Consider the following 16316-nt stretch of genomic DNA (forward strand, 5'->3'; position numbering starts at 1 on the left):
CTTGAGGTAAAGCGGAGAGGGTATGTGTGGGGGAGGTGAGGGGAGGAGAGGTAAGGAATGAATAGGAACGAGCAAGAGGGTGGCAGGGGATATGTGGGCGGCTATTGGATGTATTCAGTGGGCTTGATTCAGCCCAGGAGGCTTAAATAACGTAATCCCTCATACGCCAATCTTTTTATGGGAAAACTCGAACATATTGTTCTCCACCAACATACACTTAAACCACTCTTCTGGGCCCGCAACATTGATGACATTTTTTCCCTTGGGTCCTTCGAACGTGAAATTTTATCCTCTTTCATTTCCTCTCTTTACTCCTACATTTTTTTAGAACATTAGCACAATAAATTTAGCACCTCAGTCCACATTAACCCGACCAGTAACTAATACCTACATTTCAAGAGCTTCCACCCATCATATACAAAACGCTCCATTCCTATCTCACTCTCAGTCCGTGGCCTCAGTCTCTGCAACAACACCCCCTCCCAACAGAAATACATGGACCAGCTACATGACTTTCTCAGGAAACGACGATACCCTTAAAAATTACTGAACAGTAAAATTTTCCAACCGTTAACTCAATACACTCCTCTCCCCAAACCAAACCGCCCAAAATGCCCTAACTTTATCATTACTTTTTTCCCTGGAACCCACAAAATTAAACATTTAATCCGGGTAATCTTCCCAATCATTTATAACAGTCAGTCCACATCACTTATATTCCCCCATTGTCCCTCCGTTTTGTTTAAACACCCGTCGAACTTGAGAGACGTATTCAACTTGACAACACCACCTGCTCCCTGTCTCTTCTGCGCCCCTGTCCGCGCCATGCAACCGCCCACACTGCAAATGCTGCCATCTTCTATGACCCGCCGCCTCCCTTACCAAATTCCCAACCCGAAGTTACCTGCATCTCAAAAGACATTATATACCGCCTCGCCTGTAACTTACGCCTTGCCTTCTAATTGGGTGAATGCACCACATCCCATTCCCCTCGAATGAACAACCACCGCTATTCCTCCAAATCTCCCATCTTTCTAAATCATCCCATCCCTACCCACACTGCTTCCTACGTCCAATCTTTCGATTGCTGCTTCTCTATTTAGATGATTTAAACACTTCCCAAATCTGCAAGTAGCATAGATGTGAGAACCCGCGAAACGGCGAATGTCAGGGTACTCCTGTCATTTGAACCTCCCGGGCTGAATCAAGCCCACTGAATCCATCCAATAGCCACCTACATATCCCGTCCCACTTCCTTGTCCGTTTCCTATTCGTACCTTACTCTCCTCCCCTCACCCTTCCCCAGCACATATTCTCTCCGCTTTTCCCTCGAGAACGGCATTCTGATAACGGCCGTGCCGTCGAAACGTCAACGCTATATATTTGAGTGTCCTTTCATTGTGTTTCTTTGGTTAAAAAATCTTATTCTACGTTTATATATAAATAAATATATATATATATATATATATATATATATATATATATATATATATATATATATATATATATATATATGGAGAACTCTACGGCAAAGAAGAAATAGATAGATTGGACACACATTGAGGCACAATGGATTGATTAGGAATATAATAGAAGGTAAAATAGAAGGGAAGATTCCTCGGGGAAGACCAAGAGACAGGTAGAAAGGAAAAATTAAGGACGTAAAACAGAGAGGGTATCAAGGATTGAGGGCATTGATATTAAATGAAGTAGAATGGAGGGCGGCAGTAAACCAATCATAGGATTGAAATACTGATGATGATATACACATGGATGGTCTGAAAAGTTTGCGACCTCAAAAAAATTTCAGAAAAAATGTCTTGTATCTTTGTTAGGTATATATATATATATATATATATATATATATATATATATATATATATATATATATATATATATATACCTAACAAAGATACAAGACATTTTTTCTGAAATTTTTTTGAGGTCGCAAACTTTTCAGACCATCCATGTGTATATCATCATCAGTATTTCAATCCTATGATTGGTTTACTGCCGCCCTCCATTCTACTTCATTTAATATCAATGCCCTCAATCCTTGATACCCTCTCTGTTTTACGTCCTTAATTTTTCCTTTCTACCTGTCTCTTGGTCTTCCCCGAGGAATCTTCCCTTCTATTTTTCCTTCTATTATATTCCTAATCAATCCATTGGGCCTCAATGTGTGTCCAATCTATCTATTTCTTCTTTGCCGTAGAGTTCTCCATATGGTCCCATCCTCTACTGCTCTTCTATATACTTCCTCGTTCCTTACTTTTGGTTTCCATTTAATCTTTAGCATTTTCCTCCAGCACCATGTTTTAAAGGCTTCTATTCTTCGCTGGTTCACTTCTCCAATGTTTCAAGTCTCGGAACCATAGAGCGCCATGCTCCACACGAAAGTCTTGTCGAATTGCTTCCTTGTTTTTAGCCGTGGGTTCCTTGAACATGGTGATTGCCTCTTCTTCATGAATGCGTTCTTAGCTTGGGCTATCCTTAGCTTGATGTCGGTCGAACTTCTTCCATCCCATGTTATGCTGCTGCCCAGGTAGATGAAGGATTCCACATGCTCTAGTTTCACCCCTCGAATTGCATTCAGCTTCTCTCTTCCACACGCAAGGATTTTAGTTTTCTTCTAGCTGATGTTTTTATTATATTCCCCTAGTACTTGATCCAGAGCACCAAGTTACTTACAGGTTCTCACGCGTATGTATATATGTACAGGGTTCGTCCGGAAAATAAGTGTACTGAGCTCAGGAAAAAAAATGTATTACACTTTTACATATCTTAAGCAAATATTCCTCAAAATAGGACCCTTGTGAGTCGATACACTTGTTCCAGCGGCGTTCCCTTTCCTGGAACGCTCCCGCGAAGGCATCATCGGGAACCTCTCGAAGACTCGTCGTCGACCTCTTCTCTGCCCTCCACGAACATCTTGTGCCACCGAAAGATCATGTTTCTGGACATGGCTGACTCCCCGTAAGCCTGGTTAATCATACCGACAGTTTCGGTAGACGATTTCCCAAGCTTTACCGCAAATTTGATGGAATAACGCTGCTCCAAAAACTTCGGCATCGTGTTCCGTGACGTGGGTCGAAGCGTGGAGGTTCGCGTTAACAGAGCTCCTCACTACACCACAGCTCAGAGCCGACTGCCTTTTTCAGCGTCGCTTGCCAACATACCCCCCTCCAATCGCAGCCCATCAGAGCGGTGCTGGGTGCGCCTGGAGCGGCTCGCCCAGCCCAGGAGTCAGTACACTTATTTTCCGGACGAACCCTGTATATATGCACACACGCAAACTGGTATTCTTGCCAAAGAAACAGTTTCTTGGTTAATTACCGATGTTATTTCGAAAAGTTATTACGTATAAGAAATTAGAGGGAGTCAATCAAATTTAAGTAAGTAAATGAGGGACGGAGTCCATGAATTGAAGGGTTATGGACAATATGGTAGTCCTCATATTGAATATTTTCAGCAAAAAGAAAACCGACCTCTTACTAGTGGAAAATTATAATACCATATCATAATTCATATCACAATTATCATAATTTGCGATGCTAACTGAATAATTTCAACAACACATTGACCCGAAATATATTGGTGGTGGTGAAATGTTTACAACGAATTATTGGATGAGTTGCGTCGACAATTATAGCCCGGAAATAAAAGTTTTTAATACCCCACGATCCATCAAAAAGGTGTGAGGCAGAGTGTTCAAGCACCAGGTGGGAAGGTTAAGTGATAAGGGAGGATATGGGAGAGGAGGGGAAATTCTTCAGTAAAAACTATCAAATAACGTTAAATTTTTACACAAGCTGGAGAAGATTTAATCTAAAAATAAGTGTTAATTTCACCTGATAAATTAGTTCTTTTTATTCGAAAAAGGGAATAAAATTGAACCACAACCATTTACACGACAGACCTTCACCATAACAAGATAGATCATGCACAACTGGAAAGTAAGACGGGAAAATTCTACTATTTCATGGACATACAACTTCAAGTATTCAGACGACGGCGTAAATAATTCATTCTTCTATTGTCAGTTTCAAGAAAGGTTTCAGAGACCTTCCACCAGATTTGATGAAAATTGCTACGAGAAAAGTAAACAAAACGAGTTTGCTGAAAGAATCAGGTATGAGGCCTATTGATTCACAAATGTGGTCAAGAAAACAGACTTATAGATAGGTACTGCTCTCTTGAATTTTCTTGCGACACTGATGGAAATATTTACGGGTCGAATAAAATTGGATGATACGACTACCTAAGTAAAATAAGAGATAGGCAACGTGTCCGACAGGTTCATGTGGTCGCTCTTCCCTCGCACGACGCGCGATTGTGACGAAAATTGAGCCAAAGGACCCGAATATAATTCCTTAATGGCAAATTATTCGGCCACTATCTTCATGGTGTAGATAGAAGTGTATACGTGTGTGTCACCTCCACTGGTGGTCCCGAACGAGGTTCATCATTTCTGGATGTACGGCCATGTTTAAACTCATTTACCCAATTATAAACCGTCCCAAACACAAAACCAGATAAACCATAAACTTCTCCAAACTCGGCTTTGATCTCTTTCGGTGTTAAGCCTTTTCAATAGAAGTGTTTAATCACCGATCGAAATTCATTTTTTCTATTTTTATAAAAAAATAAAAGATTGTTTCTTCAATCGACTTCGAAAATGAAACCACGCGATGGATATAGCCTAAAATTTGACAAGAGTTCATTGAGATAATTGTCTCGCAGAAAGCAAATCTTTTCCTATGGGAAAATTTCCATATTGGAAAATTTAAGGAATAATTGAAAGATCTACGTATATTCAAATGCATGTATGGGCTAATATTTGTAGATGCATTAATGGTGCTACATGCCTCTGCAGTGACTTTGGGGCAGTGGGTGCAGGTGTAATGTGGAACAGTAATAATTACGACATCTTATTTCATCTATAGTCAATTACTTCTGCTCCCTTCTTATGTCTTCCCCTTCATAACTCACTTCTCTCTTCATCCGTTGACGTCGCCCGTCGATGTCACCTCTGATGCCAAGACTTGCTAATCATGTACAGACACGCTCCGTGCGTTTGGGAGCCAGATTACAAGGGCCTAGTTGCTGAATTCAGCGAACTGCATTAGGAAATCTTCCATTCAGCGAATAATATAGCTGGAAGAATAGAAAGTGTTGAATTATTATGGCATACCATTGTGGAACCACGAAGATTATATGAACGCCTTTTAGATAGATATAATTCATATATACATACATGTAGAATTCATCATAATTTATCATTGAAATATGAATAATTTTAGCTCCACATTACAGTTGTATAGTTACCTCTACGTTGTGGTATGGGAACCGTCAAGAGGGAGTGCGGTAGAGGGTGTTAGGTCAGCAAACATTTTAAATTTGTTAAGTTGGTGATTATTGATGTTTCATATATTTTATTTCCGGCTAGCTCTAACTTACGTGCGCGATGTCCACTACCGTTGTCATCACAATTTATGAAAGTCCCTTCGGTGGTCATTTTATCGTTTTTTTATGGTTTTGTAACGCGCAACTAAAATTATTCCATATTTTCCAGCCTTAAACTTGGCAGATATATATTTATCCGATAGTTTGAATCGTGAATGTTATCTTTGCACTTCGATATTGGGTGAAGCAAAAATTAACCCATAATTGCTGAAACGAGTGACTTTCAAATGAACTACGGGTAATAATTTGAGCCTTGCATTAATTGAAATGGAGCTGATTTACCATTGATCATCGACGACAATAACGACTGATGACTGGACAACCCCTACCTCTCGTCCTGGAGGAGATCTGGAAAAACAGTTGTAGACGCCGGTGCCGTATGCATATTATCTTGGAGTGGTGCGGGGATCGATTCCCTTTCTGCGGCCGAACGGGAGAAACGACCATCGTCTCTTCTAGGGGCAGGGGGGAGTGAAGGAGGGAGAGACGTGGATGAGGTGGGGTGGGTTCGCCTCCCACCCCCGTTTACCGCCAGTTCCCCTACGTTCCCACGCCGCGGAGGCAGCAGCGAGATGGGTCCACTGGATAACGGAGGTGAGCCCACGTGTGGGGAGTAGCAGGGGCCTCTTCCCTGAATGGCCATCCCTCTTTCCAAGGGGCCCTTTAGCAAGGCTGGAAAAAACGCGCTTTGTCCATTCTCTGGCGCCGCTGTCGCAATTTTGCGTTAAGTGCCGCGACGGAGCGCCGTAGGAGTACCGAACCAATACAAAGTTTTCTGTGTCCAGTCAACCAGAGGTATTCTGGCGATGGAAGATAATTTTTTCGCGATCCATAACTATTTTTATGCAGGTGCCGTGTTTGGCGTGGACTTCCTCCGGTTTACCCTGCATCATTTCCTCCTTTAGCTCTTCGTACCTGCACCCTGAACCTGGAAAAGAGCGATATTCTCCCGAACGCCAACTGCGCCGGAAACTCCGAAATGGAATATGTAGGCTCGATTAAATAATTTGGCGTTACCTTAACTCACGACCTCTCCCTGGCGAAACATTTGCGGGGAATATGTGGGGAAGATAACCAAAAATTAGGATTTATTAGAAGAGTACTAGGTAGATGTGATGGAAAGGGTAATACAATGTTATTTCGCGCTAGTTAGGTCTCATTGACAATATGCTGCTAGTGTATGGGATACTCATGAAGTTTAATTGATTGCCGAGTTGGATCGCGTGCAGTATACAAGAGTCTGATTAGTAAAACGTTGAATGAAAAACCTGGCAGCGTATCAAAATATTAGAGGAGCTAGGTTGGGAATCACTCACGGGCAGAAGGTTATATTGCAGATTGCATTAATTGGAAGGACGTCTCTTTAGCAATGATGTTGAAAATTTTTTATTACTCCAATCGTACTACGGTATGAGAGATCATGTCAATAAAATTTGAGAAGAATTTGAGTGCAGAAGAGATATACTTAAGGCCTCATTTTTCCACGAACGATAAGGGATCAGAATAACACTGTCCGACCGCAGTAAGGTTAAAAATATTCGGGTCAAAATTAGTGTGGTGTGTATTTACCCCCTTCCACATACCCTGGCGGTGGCTTAATGGTAACTAAAAATACTAAACAATATGCTTTATTGCCGACCAACAAGTCTTTATTATATTATACTCTATAAACCTCGTTGCAATTAGGCAATTGTACTGGTGGCAATGGTCAAGTCTGGTCAACGGTAACTCTGGCAATGCACATACATAACCTCGCTAGCAAAAATCAGGAAAAGCAAGGGCCCGATTACACTTCCTCACAGAAGTGTAATCGGGCCCTTGCTTTTCCTGATTTTTGCTAACTGTTTGAATCGCGAAGGGAAAAATGAGATTAGGATGTTTATGGATGACACGGTGATTAATCGGGAGATATTTGGGGATGAGAATCGTTTAACTCCAGCACAATATCTTGATGTTATTTTGAAATGGTGTTCAAAATGGGGATGTCCATCAAACCTTAATAAATATTCGGTTGTAAATTTCTTTGAAAGATAAACGGGATTTGTTTAAAAACTAGCTGGAGTTGACCTAGAAGTAGCTGATACGGTAAAAAACCTTGGTATAACTAACAACTTAACTTGGGGCACCAACATATGTAAAATCTGCGGGCAAGCAAATAAAAAATTGGGATTAATTGGACACATTGTTGACCAGAGAGACTCCAAGGTCAAAAAAGGTTGTTACCACGCATTTGTCAAGCCTCATTTAGAATATAGGCTTTGTGTTTGGGACCCGACTGAAAAATGTCTCATTCGGGAAATTAAGAAGGTTCAACGCCGGGCCGCCCGTTTCATTAAAAACTGTTACGATAAAACGAAAAGCATCGCAGAAATGCTTATAGAGTTGGGGTGGGAATCATTAGAAGAGAGAAGATTCAATACTAGGTTGAACTTACTAAATAAATTTAGATCTGTATGTTTCAGCACCAAGATCTCGCAAATTATTCGCAAGAAATAAGTAGTGAACGTAAATAAAGAAAGGAATAAAAATACTACTTCCGCGAAAAGTGCTCATAGATGTTATAATAGTTTAAGATTTTTAGATAAACAGAAAAACTACTTATATAAAATGTATAAAAGTGTTTACATCGATGATATTTTCCTTCTCCGGCCACATTGTACCGGTTCCCTGAAAACTTTTATTTCCGACCTCAATGCTTTGTCCTCTTGTCTCCTTCAATTCTACGGTATCTTCCTCCCAAATCACCTTCCTGGATGTAAATGTAATATTAACATACCAAAAATTTTACACTTCTGTACATATAAAGCCCATCAATAAACAGCAATACTTACATTATAACAGTTGTCACCCATATCACACCAAATGCTCCAGTCCTTATTCCCTGTCCATAAGAGGACACAGAATTTGCAATGGCCCTGACTCCCTTGATAATTTCCTTTCAAATCTACACTGTTCCCTCCTTACACGAGATTATCCTGAATCCCTCCTTAAAAAAAGGATCCGAAGACATACCTACACTCCCAAACCTTCCTGCACCGCGGAAACCTACCCTCTTTCAATTTGCACCACATACTTACCAGGTCTAGAATCTCTGCGATTGCTAAAAGACCTCGACACTATCCTCAAAAGCCATAATGCCACCGCCAACCTCTTTCCCAACTGTCCCTCTGTTACTCTCAAACGCCCCGCCAACTTATCAGATCTTCTCAAATTAACCAATCCACCCCTTAAATCCCCGCCCCATCTAAAAGCCACTTCCATGCCCTGCAATAAACCTAGATGCAAAACATGTCCTATTTTCAAAACCAAAATCCCATCCCTCTCCCAACCGCTTTTCACCACTCTCCCAACAATTCCCTACTCCTCATGCACCTCCGACAATGTAATTAACCTTAAGTGCCAACTTTGCCCTGCCTTTTATATTGGACAGTGTACCACACCCCTTCATATTAGAATCAATAACCACCGGGCCTCATGCAAAAATTCTTCCCTGATTGATATGCTCCCAATCCCCAAACACACCTCCAAATACAACGCTGCCTTTGATAAATGCTATAGTGTATCCATCTTAGCATCCCTCCCACCCTCTCATCCTCCACTGAAACTCAAAACAATAGAGCAAGCCTTCACCTGGTTCTTGGATTCCTGTAATTACCCAAGAATTAATATTTGGCGTTAATTACCCTGATCTGCATTAATTTTCATCCTACCTCCACCCCCATCACCTTCCATATTTTCCCCACCCTTCTAACAATTCCCCTCTACCTCTTCCCCTCCCAACACTTCCCCTCGGAAACCTCTCTCCACCTTTTCCTTCCACCCTCGTATTTCCCTCAGTTTTGTCCCTCTCTTCACTGAGAAAGGTGTCTGTGACATTATATATATATATATATATATATATATATATATATATATATATATATATATATATATATATATATATATATATATAACACGATTGTACGGAAAAACTCATACGAGCGGCACAATAATTGGCTGACACAATATAACACAAATAGAAAAGAATAGACACATTTAAAAGAACACTTACACGGTAAATTGTTCGAGCTTTCGGCCCTCTCAGGGGCCTTCTTCAAGAGAGACTGAAGGCAGTCTCTCTTGAAGAAGGCCCCTGAGAGGGCCGAAAGCTCGAACAATTTACCGTGTAAGTGTTCTTTTAAATGTGTCTATTCTTTTCTATTTGTGTTATATATATATATATAATGAAAAGGGTTAGGAACACATATAAAGGACGAACACAGTAACAAATGACAGAATAATACGACAGTAATAAAGACAGAACATACGTTTACACGTATTTATTTATGACATGATATATATTGCCTAAGGCTTTTATTTTATACCCAATAGTTTGGGCCGAAACATTTTATGCATGCTTTAGAAAATCCACTGAAACCCAACGGTTTTGCCTCCTACCTCTCTGATTATGTAGGCATGGTATTGTATGAATTCCATGTATAAAAAATGAAGTTTTCAAAATGTGCTGAAGGTCTTCAAAAAGCGTTTTCCCAAATATGCTGGAAAGACTCAGTCCATGCGTTTGATTTCATTTTAGCATGCTATGAGCACTCCCTGCCACACACCCTAGCGGTGGCTTTGCCAGTTCCACGTAAACGTAGGCATGATCCTGAGCGCACTTCGGGTCCCGCACCCAACCCATCCTTCCGGCGAGAGGAGTCCGCCACCCCTCTCCTCGACCAGCCCAGGGCGGCGCCCCTAACGACTCTCGGAATGCTTTTTGAAATGCGAGCACAACAAATTTGGAGGGTTCCTCTTCCTTCCCCCACCCCACACCCCCTCTCTCTCTCTCTTGCCGTGGGCCCCTCGGCTGCGAGTGGCCCACGGTAACACACGCACGCACATGCTCTCCCAAGTCAACGCACGCAACAACGAGTGCACCCTGAATATCCCCCCCTCTCCTCCTCCCCCTCCCCAAACCTCAACCCTTAACGACCGTCTTCATCCCCTCGTACACACACACACACACGCACTCAAGGATCGCTTTTTTTCCCCGAGACGTCTTCAGAATCAGTCCCAAGCCGTCGTCTCTCCCTCCCTTTCTCGAGGGCCACGCGCACGGGCCTTTTTGCGCAGCACTTATCTCAGGGCCTCGATCAGCGGATGTTTACCGGAAACCGGCAGCTTAAGAGAAGTATCTCGCAAACCGGAGGCGTGGCTGGAGGAGGCCCTGGAGAGTCCTCCAGTGCGGCTCAACGGAGGCCAATGCCCACTAAGCATGCGGTTTACCCTCGTGTTTCTGAGCGTTGTTAAAAAGTTCGTCCACTGCATCTGCACGCACCTTTCGGCAGGAGATGACTCCACTTCAAACGTGCTCATGTGTAAATAATACATACGTCATATGAATAGAGAGCAAGATCAGGTTGGTACGGGGAATAAGTGTGCTGTCTTCCCACAATGAATCCCCGGGTTCGAATCCCGACGGTGGTAGAATTTTTCATTGTTAACTATATCCCTACTTGGGTGCCACGTGGAGATCGCTTCAAGTGGAGTATAGTTGTCTGTCGGATGGGACATTAAATTGTGGGACCCTGAGCAGTTTTCGTGGATGTAGTGATTCCTAGACCTGTTCCACACTTACATTATGTTAGAAACCTCGAATGTATGTGGCAGGGGATGATTCAACTGCATGCATTCAACTTCAAAATTAATTGTTGCTTAACTCTTAGCCAGCAAATTATACTATATATATGAAATAATGGAAATACATTTTAATTTGATCCAATTCTATTCCCTTACAAGTAAACACTTCTCTGAAATGGCATCGGTTATTCACCGCCACACCATGTATCAAAATACCTCTGGGCGAATACGATGCGAGTTCATAGTAAGAAGAACAATGAGATAAGGATAAAATAATCACCTGGGATAAGGCTACCTAGAACACTTTTTCCCAAGTGATGTCCTTTGTATTTATTCTGACCCCTTATTGTTTTGTGGAAAAATGACATCTTGCATCTGTTCTTCTACACCTTATCTCCCTGGTCTTATTTTTGTCATCGCTCATACCGTAGTGCGCCGGTAATAATAATACATTTAAACATAATAGCAAAAGAGACATGTGCCACATTTATGAAAGATTTTTAATTCCCTCCGTTCGCTGGATTTCCTACTCTTACCAAATCATCCACCTATCATCACCCTCTGATGGCTCAGTTGGCCGCAATTGTCTATCGACCTTGTATCCTTTCCGTATGGCTATCAATACATCCGTAAAATATATATTGAGGAGCTGGTAGACATGTTATACAAAAGATATGATTAGAACGTGATTTGGATAAAATAGAGCTAACATGCACTACACAGTTGCAGATGCAAAAACTCTGATACATACCTGTATACACCCTTCACGCCGTTTACTTTCGAGCAACGCTAAATCAAAACGTTCTGAGAGGAAACTTATTCTCATCTGCCATTTCTTTCCGCACTATATCCTCTCATTGCTTCCTCCTTTCGCCTCCGTCGCATTCAAGCTTTGTCTTAAATAATATTCTGTCCCTGAAATTTTGAACACTCCGTATCTTGAGGTTCCCAATTGACCATTTGCACGTGTGCCTTTAAGGACATTCCGGAATCCGCCAACCAGAGAGCCCTCATGTCGTGAAAAAGTCGCTGTCAAAAGTGTGTAGACGCTTATGGGATGTGTTTCGAAGAATTTTGAAGCATTTTAGCAATATCTGAAATAAATCTATTTTTCTGAAACTTTTCCGGATACTTTTTATACACTGAGTGATGGGGCTCTTCTTCATGACAAAACACAGCTTTTTACACTTATTTCATCCTTTTTATTAATTACACCACTATATAATCTGCTCTTTCTCAAGGCCCGTTCTTCTCTCTCACTCTTCTGTTTTGGCCTCCTACAGTCCTCAAGTAGTCACACCATGCCTACCGCATTCATTCCACATGGATGACATGCCCAAGTTTCGCTGCCATTATATAATATTTGCCAGAGTATAATTATATGCAATATGATTTGACGATATGGTAAACGTATGAATTTTTTGTGCTTTTCCTCCATTTACCGCGTACACGAAAATGTCCCAAATAGCCACTCCATTGATTAGACATATATTTCTATACGAGGACTTCGGTGTGCACAAAGATAACTAAACACTTCCGATGTAAACAAATGTATACTTGGTGCGGGCTTGGAAAATAAATCTGTTTTTTTCTTTCAATTTCCATCTTTCACTCAGCGGGTTTTCAGGCCCGCATCATCGCTCAAAGATCTGGTGACAATTTTCTCAGCTTCGCAGGCGGACCCGAATGTGAAGAATCTGTAATTTCGATTCTAATGACACGTGACAGCTAAAAAAAGCTGTTCCTTGGAGCTAGGGTCGCCCAGCACAGGCCGCCAGTGCGCGATCGAACGAACGGAAAATATGGAGCCGTCCCCAATGAACCGTAATAGATGGGGGAGAGAGATCGATTTGGGGGTCCTTTGTGGAGAAGGGAGGAAGGAGAGTCGAAACCAATCGCAATTTGTTCTGGAGGCAAATATATGAGGTGTACCGGAAAACGCAAATGGGAGACCTGGCGGGAATCGACTGAACAGTGAGTGTGAACGATTAACTCTAGACATTGTTGCCTTATGACATTTTCAATCCAAAGCAAGAAGAAAGAATCAAAGACTTCAGATATTTTAGTACCCTTAAAGCCACCTTTAGGGTATGTGGCAGGGTTTGAATACAGACTAGACTAATTTTGGCCCGAATATGACCCGTATCTACATCTACTAAATACCTCGCAAGCCGCCGCAAGGGCGTGTGGCGAGTCTTTGGACACCACCCGTAATTTAGAAAAGAAAAAAAATCGCATGCAAAAACCACAAAATAATACATCCACAAAAAAAAACATGGCATACATTCATGCATGAGCACTTACACCCCACACACATGCAAACACTCAAACTACCAACTAGCATACACATGCACCTGAAAGTATCGCGTTCGGGAAACGTTATTTTGATCCCTTTTCGTTCGTGGAAAAAATGAAATATTAAATCTATATGTTCTGCACTGAAATTCTCCTCATATTTTATTGACATGATCTCTCCTACCTTAATACGATGGGTATAATTACGCATTTTCAACATCGTAGCTAAAGAGTTGTCCTTCCAATTTATGCAAGAGATTTAATCTGTAATTTTGCTCCGTGAGTGATTCCCAGCCTAGCTCCTCTAATATTTTGGATACGCTACTAAGTTTATCAAAACAACGTTTTACAAATCTATCTCCTCTGCGCTGCTCTCGGTTCAATTCGGCAATCAATCCACGTCATTAGGATCCGTAATGCGAGGAGCATACTTTAAATAAGAGGCATAACCAGCGAAAGATAACATTTCTTTTTGGCATTTTAATCACATTTACCTAGTACTCTTCTCGTAAAATCATAATTTTTTGTTAGCTCGTCCACATATTCACCGTAAGTGTTCCACCCAAGAGATGTAGTGTGCAAGGGTAACATCTAACTATTTAATCGAGTCCACAAATTTCTTTTCGGTGTTCCCGATGCAGTTCTTCTTCCCACCCGGTGGTCTGAAGCCACCAAGGAAACCGTCGAAACACTTTCATACTCGAAAGGGGATACCATTTCACTGCTGGGATCTTCCAAGGTTGCCATCCTTCCTCTTGGGAAGTATGATGAAACAATGAATACCTTTGAATCAGTGTTGCATAACCGTTTTCCTATGCACGGGAGTATTCTTACGAGCTAACTGGCCGCATTAGGAACTTTAAATCGAGTATTGATATTACGTCATACATTTGAATAATTTGATTGAATTGGTAGGTATACAGAGTAACAATGACCTTGAAAAGGGCCTATGTAAGTAGAATGCGGTTTCGTATGGGCATGTACAGTGGCAAATTATAGAGGAATGTATTTCTATTTCATTACTCAAGTTAAATATATCATATTTCAAGTATTTGTATACCACAGACGAAACAATTTTACAAGGACACCAGAAAATAGACTTAATTCAATAATTGAACTAGTCAACCAATTTGGAAGATTCTCACCCCAAGATAACAAACGAGGTCGTTTAATAATCGGTAGTACTTTCAATGTCCCATCAATTGATTGCAGCAAATTAGTTTAAAATCAGGGGGTGCATTCTTTTACGGATCAGGGAGTATAATCTTTCACGTTAAACTCGGAGTGGTGCCAGAAGTACCCGACCCAACAGAGAAAACAAAAATTTTGGGAAAAAAATGTATTTATTTTTCAACATAATCTCCTTTCAGATCCATACACCTTTCCCAGCGATGTTCAATTAGTTCGATACCCTTTTTATAATACATCTACATCTATCTACATCTACATAATACCCCGCAAGCCGCCGCAAGGGCGTGTGGCGGGGGGTGTTAGGTCACCAACCGTAAAAAAGAAAAATACCACATGCAAAAAAAACAACACGGAAAATAACACCCACAGCAGCGCAGACACTCATGCAAAAATCCCTTCATCCAATACTCATGCAAACACATAAACCGCAAAACAACTAAAAAACTGCACCCCATGATGCAGCACGAAAGACATCCTACAACACGGAAGCCAGGACACAACAAGCAAGAAATTGAAACATCTTAATAAGAACTGTCTTGCTCCTCAAAATAGATATTAACTGCCGACATCACATCTTCACGGTTGAAAATAAAGAACATGAGGTAGCAATTCAAACTTTAATTCATGAATTTTGGTCAGTGAAATACCGCATTTGTGAGCTGGTTCATTGTCTTGATGAAACAACACTTTCTTCATAGCAAAATGCGACCGCTTTTGCTTGATTTCGCTCGCTCAAACGTTGTAATAAGTTCGCATTATACTCACCGTTGAGAGTTTCTCCTTTTTCAAGATAGTCAATGAAAATTATCCCACGCGCATCCCAAAAAACCGACGCCATGACCGTGCCTGCAGATGAAACTGCCTTCGCCTGCTTTGGAGACATTTCTCCCTTTTGAATCCATTGCTTTGTTTGTTCTTTTGTCTTGGGTGTAATTGTTCTTGATTAGACCCACGGCTATGAAACGGCTCAAAAATTCTGCTTTGTTGCTGTGAGACTTATCTAAACACTCAATTGAAACATCTTCACGACATTGGTTTTGCTCGAGTGTAAGCAAATGCGGTACCCATCTTGCACACAGCTTTCTCATGTCCAAATTTTCAGTTGATATGCGATACACCGCACCTTTTGAAATGCCTACTATGTCTGCTAGCTCGCGTACTTTCAGTCAACGATCATCCGGTATCACTTGAAGGATTTTCTTCACCGTTGCTGGAGTCGTCACCTCATTTGATCGACCGATGTGATGCTCGTCTTGACAGCTCGTACGGCCTCGTTCAAACTCAGCTACCCAATATTTTACTGTTGTAAATGAAGGAGCAGACTCACCCAGAGTAGAATCCAGTTAAGCTTTTATATTGGTTGGGCTGCGGCCTTTCACATAAAAGTATTTTATCACATAGCGATGACCAATTTTCTCCAGTTTCACAAATTCACTGAAAACATTCACTATTGATGGCTGCCAAATTAATGATAAACAACGTAACGTGTTCATACTTAAAACATATGCTTTATAGATTGCATACTTTCTAATGCAATAACATTTTACAAAAAACTACCGCCATCTCTAAGTCAGGCCGAATAGTTCAGGGACCACCCCCGTATAAGCGACCGCGCTACGTGGAAAATATGTTTTTCTTTTTTCATTCTGTGCAGCTTATTGTGTTTTCATTATTTCATCTAACCTTTGTCTTTCTTGTTAGTAACAGATCCTCCTTTTTGCTCAGGGAAGTGTTCCTGTCCA

This window comes from Hetaerina americana, unplaced genomic scaffold (assembly GCF_022747635.1).
Source record: "Hetaerina americana unplaced genomic scaffold, ioHetAmer1.1.p SCAF_33, whole genome shotgun sequence".
Taxonomy (NCBI): Eukaryota; Metazoa; Arthropoda; class Insecta; order Odonata; family Calopterygidae; genus Hetaerina; species Hetaerina americana.